The sequence below is a fragment of the Xyrauchen texanus genome, chromosome 31 (genome assembly GCF_025860055.1).
Source record: "Xyrauchen texanus isolate HMW12.3.18 chromosome 31, RBS_HiC_50CHRs, whole genome shotgun sequence".
NCBI classification, from domain to species: domain Eukaryota; kingdom Metazoa; phylum Chordata; class Actinopteri; order Cypriniformes; family Catostomidae; genus Xyrauchen; species Xyrauchen texanus.
Window position 1 is genome coordinate 23,232,609 of NC_068306.1, and position 8,594 is coordinate 23,241,202.

Genomic DNA, 8,594 nt, shown 5'->3' on the forward strand with positions numbered 1-8,594 from the left:
TCTCTCTCTCTCGCACCACCATCTGCTGTCGGACTTTATCCCTCTGTGAGGCTTAACTAGCCTGATAAGGGACCGAGTGTGTATAATCACGATCCGGCCCGCCCTCCGCCCTGTCACATTCCTCCCTTGTTCTCTCAGGCTGGGGAGCCCCCGGCATGACGTACACAACTCCCCACCCTTCCTTAGGGCGTGCCCTAAGCCCCGTCTGCCGGCAGGTCATTCCCGCCTTCCTGAATCTGGCAGAGGACAGGGGGAGGGAAACAGAAATAATTAAAATAGGGGGTACTTCCTGTAACAGTATAGTACCCCCCCAAAAAACACTGTCAAATTTAAAAGAGAGGGAAATGGCCAACGCGGAGCAGCAGTGAGAGAAAGACAAACACTTAAAATAAAAAAAAACACTTACTCGCCAGTTCTCCGATACGCCGTAGCTTGGTCTTCGGACACTCCTCCACACTATAACGGACAACAACCGCACCTCCCCGGGCGGATCGGAGGAAGTCCTCCAGCCCCTGGCGGACGGAACTCCCCGCCGCATTCTCGGGGAACAGAAGGGGTCTCCCCCGCCCTTGGCAGCGGTTCTCCCGCTCCAGGCGGTCGGAAGCGAGCCCCTCCCCGCTCGCGGTCGGCGGTCTCAGACCCTGCCGCATATCAGCGGCTGGTAGGGGACTCCTCCACCCCTGGCAGCAGCCCTGACCGCTCCAGGCGGTCGGTTAGGAGCCCCTACTCCCCTCGCGGTCGGCGGCCATTCCTCCATTTCCAGGCGGCAGAGCTCTGGCGAGAACTCTACTACGGCGTATCCCTCCTCCTTCCCGGGTCTTCGGCACCAGTGTGAAGGGATTAAGGGAAAGGAGCAGGCGAGAACCGGCTTGACAATATAAAAAATAGTTTAATGAAGAAATAAACCAAAACACACACACACACACACACACACACTGACAGAGCAGCTGTCCATAAATGATCTCTCTCTGTCGCACCACCATCCGCAGTCGGCCTTTATCCCTCTCAGATGCTTAGTTAGCCTGATAAAGAACCGGGTGCATATAATCACGACCCGGCCCCGTCCTCCGCCTGTCACAAGCATAATACTTGTAACTACATTAAACAGTTTCACACAGTTACAGCATATGAGTTCATTCTTATATTAACATTTTCGTTTCTTGATAAATTTACATTTACATTTATGCATTTGGCAGACACTTTTATCCAAAGCAACTTACAGTGCACTTATTACAGGGACAATCCCCCTGGAGCAACCTGGAGTTAAGTGCCTTGCTCAAGGACACAATGGTGGTGGCCATGGGGTTAGAACCTGTGACCTTCTGATTAACAGCCCTGTGCTTTAGCCACTACGCCACCACCAACTCCATAAAGCCTTTATAACAATTAATTCTAATTAATCAACATACGACATTTATACATAAGCCTCTGAAATCAATCTCCGAAAACAGGTGCAAAAATCACGAAATAATTCCACAGTAACATCGGCCTTCAACATGCTCTAATTGATCAAGGATTTAGGGTGATCCAGCAAAACCCTTTGCACGTCTTCCACCAGTAGTGGTGCACACTCGCTCAACGTAACAGTGACGTACATCCGAGTCCATGAGATGAAGTGAAGTTTGCGAGGGAAGGGGATATTTTTTATTTTATTTTTTTCCTTTTTTTTTTTATTTATTATTAAGCTTCAAACAAACAAAGTCAATGTACAGTCAAAACTACATAAATACATAAATAAATAGAAAAACAATACAGCCAGGGGGAAGGCTAAACATTATGTAAATATATTGAAGGACTCACATATAGACACAGTTTTAATTGCTTTCTTATTATGTGAATGAAAAATAGTCTTGATATATATTTGAATTTCTTTTTCAGGAACCAAAAACAAAGGCTGGGATTTACTGTACTTACATTTATGTATATGAAATTTAGAAACATTTTTTATTAAATTTATAATATAGTATTCTTTCCTTTTATTTGGGGATACTTATGCAATGGAACGCAGCTCTGTTCACGTATATGCAAATGAGGGAAAACCACCAAATGAAAAGTCGTAAACTGATCGCGTGGCGTTAACGACAGTCAACACACGTGCTTCTCTCCGGCAGGGGTTCACCTCGCCAACGTGCCAATACCGGCTCGATTCACCACACCGAACTGAAAGATTTCAAACTGTGGTCTCCTTTGACATTGAAAATTTGGAAATCGACGATATTTTGTACGTTAAGTTACACATTTATCAACGGTGTCAGACGTCTTTCTAAATATCAATACAGCTGTACAGCATAAATATGCTCACAAATTGTCACGTTTGAAACCGCATTTATGATTAATTATGTTATTCCCTCGCTGTAATTTTACAGAAGCTTTTAATGACCGATTCTGCGCCACTCTTTATAACCAGTCAAACTAGCTTTGCCAAAATAAGCTTAGCATTCGCTAACTTACCTTTACACATCTAAGAAATATGGCCCACCTCCTCCAAACCTCTTCTCCGATGTAATTTACCCCCCAAAAACATATATTCATTGACGTCCCGGCTTTTAAAAACTGGTTTGTACTTCCATAAACATGGCTGAATATGCGCAGAGTTTAGTGAGCAGTGCTGTTGTTGTGTGCATTTTTTAACTTAACTTTTTCCCCCGACAAACGTGAGTCATTGGCTGCCTTCAGGAGGGAGGAGAGTTGCTCATGGGCATCCACATAAACACTCTAATTATTACAAAATACATTAAAATAATTACGCAATATTTTTAGAGGACGGGAAATGATTGATAAAGAGAAAAACCTTTTGCATTGCTGACAGATTGTTCCATAATATAGTAAAAGTGAAGGGAAATGAATGAGCCACTGATGAAAGTTGTTTGTTTTTCTTGTGCTTGAGGCAGTTATGTTAATCGGTTTGATGTAGTGAGAAACAGAACAGGCAAGAGTGAGTCAGAAACTCAAAATATAGAAAACAATAATGTCAAAAAAAATATTTTGTAACACTTTTCACTAATGTTTAATTTGTTATAATTAAATACATTAGTTAACATGAACTTCACTCTTATGTCTTCACATACATTATATTGTAAAGTATGTCACTTATCAGTCTTGTCATGTTAATTCCAACATAAAGACTTTTTGAACCCTGAATATTTTTCCCCAAAACTCTAAATAGCATTAAAAACTACCACAGTACTTTCCTAAACACCTGTTTGTCACTATGCACTGAAAATGTTTCCACATCCATGAGATCATTGCATGTAATGTCTAAAGGCTGATTTTGAGGCAGTTTGATCTACAAAGTTACAAAGTTTTGTTGCTAATGAAAATACCTAAAATTATCAAATTTATTCTGAAACAAAATACTTATTTGTCATTTGTCACTACCCATTTCCGAGCGCGTATGCACAATTAAAATTTGCGGCCCATGTATCTGTCGAGATGTGATGTCGGAGGTGTGGAGGAGTCTGATTGTGCCCCCTTTACATGACGCCCCTTGCATATAAGTTTTTTGCACCTCTGGTTGCAGAGGCTAAAGGCCCACATAAAACACATAGATTTTCTTTACCTTGTGCATCCCTGTGTCCACATACATGGACATTGTATTTTGGCTTTGCTATACACAATGCATCATTTAAATTAATTTAAACCAACTGAATAATGTTCACAACACTCTATAGTGTCATTTAGGTTTAAACATATGGTTGAGTCATGTGACAAAACAACATGACGTTGATTTCCATGAAGCCCTTCTACGGGTGCAGAGCCAACAAAAGTGCCTCTGGTAAGAAACCTGTTTTCACTGAAACCTGTTGGGTGTAAAGAGTAGCGTCTCTAGTTTTGTTTGATATGCCACTTAAAAAAAATTCATAAATTTTTTACGTGCCAGCGTCAAACGTGGATTTTGGGACATTATTCCCTCAAAAGTTGAAAAAACATTTTAGTTATTTTGAATAACTTTCAGAATTAACAGACATGTGGGTCATTTGGCTTAGTTTTAATATAAACTTATATTTTATTTTGCTATCACTGTACAATAGGGTTCTATTCATTAACATTAGTAAAGACCTTCCTATATTCACTGTGCATTTTCCTAGATTCATCCAAAAGCTGGAAAATTTTGCTTTCAGAGGCTTTGGAGTTAGGAGGAAAATAAGGTACATTTGAACTGTACTGAAACCAGTGTAGACAGACAGCACACGGGGAGCATCCTATAGCTTTCTCTGCAGCTACTGTAAGTGCATTCACTGTCCTAAATCCCAGTTATACCCTACATTGTTCCCATTAAAAGATGTATATTTTAACATTAATTAATGCATTATTAACATAAACGATAAACAACTGTAAATGTATAAATTAGCATTAACCAAGATGACCAAAATCTGTAAAAAAAAAAAAATTTATAAAGATGAATTGTTACTACATGATACCTAAAGCATTTACCTATGTAAAAAATCAATTCTTATTGTTATGCATATTATATGAAATTAAAGATTGATTCATGACTATAAATTGATCTATCTCTAATATTTTAAATGTATTAATGCTAACTTCAAACATTCTACTGTGAGGTCCAAAAAACTGTTTAGAGAACAAAGCTTACCTTTTTTCTCAAGAGCAGTTGGTGTTACGTATACTGAAAAAAATATATTTTGGTGCCAGAAGACTACAGTTCAGTTTAAAGTGAGCATCAGGAACCCTGCCAAGAAAAGAGAAAATTAGTGAGACATTAACCAATTTATGAGACTAAATAAACATACAAGTATAGATGTAGTTCAAAATAAGGCCCATCAATTACACTGCTAATTGTATCAGCAAGTCTAACCGCAGAGGCACATTTAACAAACAATGATAAATAAAAGAGAAACCAACATTAGCCTAAATCACGTCTTCTTGAAACTAAAACAAAATTAAATGCCCCAAAAAAGCTGTGCAGGTATACAAAATGTACTTCACAATGCCAGATTCAATCAGAGACAACATTAGTGGTAATAGTGGTCTCAGCAATAGCACTTGCATACTAATTTACCTCTCCCTTGTTTAAATAAAACCTGTGAGCCTGGTCAATGTCACACAAACATCTTTGCAGCACTGTATAACACAGCCTGACCTTTACATCAAAATAATCTGTCTCTATTACACCATATTCATTTTTTCCACCTACACCATTTGTGTAGCAAAATGCTGACTGGGGGAGAAACCATTTCTTTGTCTTTCTCCCAAGCACCAATTCACTGGTCTTGCTCATGTCATTCACTCTTCAAACACATTCGGACACTTGGATACTCTCATATGATTTCTGCACACAACATTCCCCATCCCCCTTCCACCCTGACACATTCCAAATGTCAAAGTCACTGAAGGGGTTTGAAGGACAGGCACAGTAAGTCCAAAAGGTCTCTGGGTGACAGCAACTATACATGAAAAACAAAGTGGTTTACAGCTGGGAGATAATTTACTAAGTTCAAAGAATACTGAATTTAAGAACAGATATGGGCAGGCAATAGCCTGGAAATGTCTCTAGTACAAGTTTTCGTTTTACTTTGATAAAATATAACATGCATTTTGGTAAAGGCATCTGAAATGTTTATACTTGAGAGGGTCAAACATTGGAATATGCAATCTCTGACAATCTCAGTTGGCAAATTTGTCTTACCCTTCTCAGAGAAAACCTTAAAGCCTAAAAAATGTCCTCAAAGACTGGACATGTCTTCATATTTGACAAATTAAATTTAGAAACGACTCAGATTATAGCACCCCCAATATATATTTTACACACCATTATCTCTTTGAAGATCATCTGTAATAAATTAAATCACTTGGCATAACAAACAGCATTGATTAATAACGTTTTTTTTTAATGAAATACATATTTTTTGCTCCTATTGTTACATTTACTAAAGTATGGTAAATTTCAATGTTTCATACTTAAATGCTGCAGTTCTTCTTTAATGTTAGTTAAAAAAGGTGGCTATTTGTCTTTTTATGTCAATTATGGTTACTGATTTAATTTTGTAGTACACTGTTCAAAGCACTAGTTAGGGACAGGTCTACTTCAAATTACAGCCTATGACATCATGGACGTCATAACTACTTTGTGTTCTATTATTGTAATTATTATTTGGTGCTATGTGTTGAATTAAAGCATATTAGCAGTGATCAAATGATTTCCTAATCTGTGTAAATCTGATTCTCAGCAGGGAATTCTGAGATAATTAGTGTGTTAGCCTTTGAACTTCGGCTACATTGTGAATGCATGCAACTGTAGAGCAAAGACTGTCAGGGCAGACCTCAAGAGGTGACATTGTTCACCGAGCCTTGACCATTGAAAGGTTAATTGCTAAACTGGATTACAACTTCTTAAGAGCAGAGATTCTCAATCCCGTCCAAGAGGGGTCGTCACCATGCAGCACTTCAAAGAGATATGCATATTACTCAGCCATTACAATATGTAACCTACTCAGTAGACTTATATGTTACTAATCTATATTTCTATACAGTAGTATCAATGCAATATGTGTGAAACACACTCTATAATGCATCTTTACAAATGACCTAGTCTTCTTGTCCTCTCTGTGAACCCTGACCCTCTTATTGAATTTTGAGGCAGAACACTAACCCTTTCCTCATCTTTTATAGTTATAACCTATATGTAACGTAAAAAAACAGCAGCTCACAGTTGAGTGTTTCTCAGTTTTTGTGAGAATACCACTACTTTTCCAAGACATTTGGCACAAGTGTAAACTGCCTGAGAGCACAGAGTAATTGAGTCTCTGATTGGCTGAGCATCTGACACTTTGCACTGAGTGCCTTTAACTCGACTTTAAAAGTTTTATTTCAGTTGGACTAAAGCAATGATTTGTCTTTTAAATCATGCGATAATGCGATTGTGGCTCGGCTCCGTCCAGAATTAATCGATTAAGACGCTGCAATGCTTTTGCTTGCAATTTAATATAAATCACAGCTCTGATCAGGTTGGACTACATGAGCACTCAACACTGAAGGCAGCTTCTCAGAGGGCACCCAGACTTATCATATCCAGAGATAAGTAGCCTATTGCATTCTTGTACCAATTTTAATACGTCGGTCACGACGTAAAATCCCTTGAATCCAAGAATGACAAACAGATCCGTCGCGTCTAGGCAGTTGTTTCCAGACTGAGTGGCTGAACTGGGAGATGCGACATGAATCGAGTACTAAGTAAAATATCCCTTGCTGACACAATGTATGGGCTAGGGGACAACTCGATCAAGGTCAGCCTACTGCAAAGTGTTACTGCGGACCCCCCGGTCAGACAATACTTATGTTATGAACTCAACTGTATACCAAGGCACGTTCAAATGCTGTTAGAAGGCATGCAAGCAAAGTATTCGACCACACTGACCCATTTATAGTAAAGTTTTTAGTCTTGAACGAAACATGGAAATATTGGTGGCGACAATATACATTTGCCAGCGATAGCCTGTATGACATCAGAATTATGATCACAGACTCTCAAAATAAGCGATCAGTTACACCCACATTAACATTAAACGTGCTCCAACCATCAGTTTAAATGTCACTACACTGGCAGAAAATAATAGAGGATCACTGCGTTGCTCGTTGCCGTGTCCTGAAAATATATGCTACCTATCAGGATGTAGTCCTACCTAACACATTTCATTCTGTTTTAGTACATACCGACAGGTTCTCCCGTGCCTTCCGACATGTGCTACCCATGTTTTAACTTCACATAGCCTATCACTGTTTTTACTGCTGGTAGCATATCCTAAGCAGGTAGCATAAAGATTCAGAACACCGGCTGAATGCATCTACTTACCAGTATTTTAGAGTACATTGCTGGTTTTGAGATGCCTTGAAGCCGACCAAAAAAAGTCTTCAGCAAAAACAGTCAATCCGATTTTTTTTTTTTACATAGACTAGGCTATATATAATTTACACTTAGGCTATATAGCATCGCTGTATCTTCTCATTAAGGCCGATTTACGAGCTCTGCCTATTTGCTGAAGTGAGCTGCTACCTTAAATTTGCGCTACTTTAGCAATTCTGGTGCTCTGATAAGTAAAACAAACAAGGATTTTGTGAAATAAAATAAATGCAACAATTCGTCGATATCGTCAATGAATGGTGGCGCAGATATTAAGTGCTATCAATTGAGCTAAAATATATGTTTAATCCATAAATTCGATTCGCTCTTCCCTGGACTTGTTCCCTATATTGCTGTTTCGGTTGTCACTGGGAGCCTCAATCCTGTCTTCCGCTAATACAGCTGAGATCCCGGTTACGTATAGGCCTATCCTCGTTTTTTCTCCTCCCTCTCTCCGCTTGCGTCTGCTGTTTCTCAATTACGTCCGCTCGCGCTGCCAATCACGCTTCCACGCGCCTCCGTCACCACCAGCAGCAGCAGCGCTTGAAACAAAATAAAGAAAACTGACCTACTGTAGGCTATATGTGACTCACGAGTTAACACACTTTTGATCTATTAGCTAGAAATTAATGCAGATTTCTTCAAACCTGTGCTATTTAGGGGACTGCTAGAGGGGTAAATAAAACAAGGAAAGTGGTTTAAACCGTCCGTGACTGTCAGGTTTTATTTTGAGGCA

The 8,594-nt window shown here is 39.3% G+C and overlaps 1 protein-coding gene across 2 annotated transcripts in view; it reads right to left on the reverse strand.

Annotated features, from left to right (window-relative positions):
• LOC127625292 (estrogen-related receptor gamma-like) overlaps positions 1–8,238 on the reverse strand; it is a 35,037-nt gene extending 26,799 nt beyond the window's left edge. The window contains exons 1-2 of one of the 2 annotated variants that reach the window (XM_052100493.1): positions 7,811–8,238; positions 4,595–4,690 (exon numbers count right to left, since the gene is read on the reverse strand). The gene's annotated coding sequence lies outside the window, so the exon portion shown is untranslated. Of the gene's footprint in view, positions 1–2,451; positions 2,600–4,594; positions 4,691–7,810 lie in introns of those variants that run through there. The other variant, XM_052100494.1, reaches the window with a different exon arrangement.
• Between the last annotated feature and the right edge of the window lie 356 nt (positions 8,239–8,594).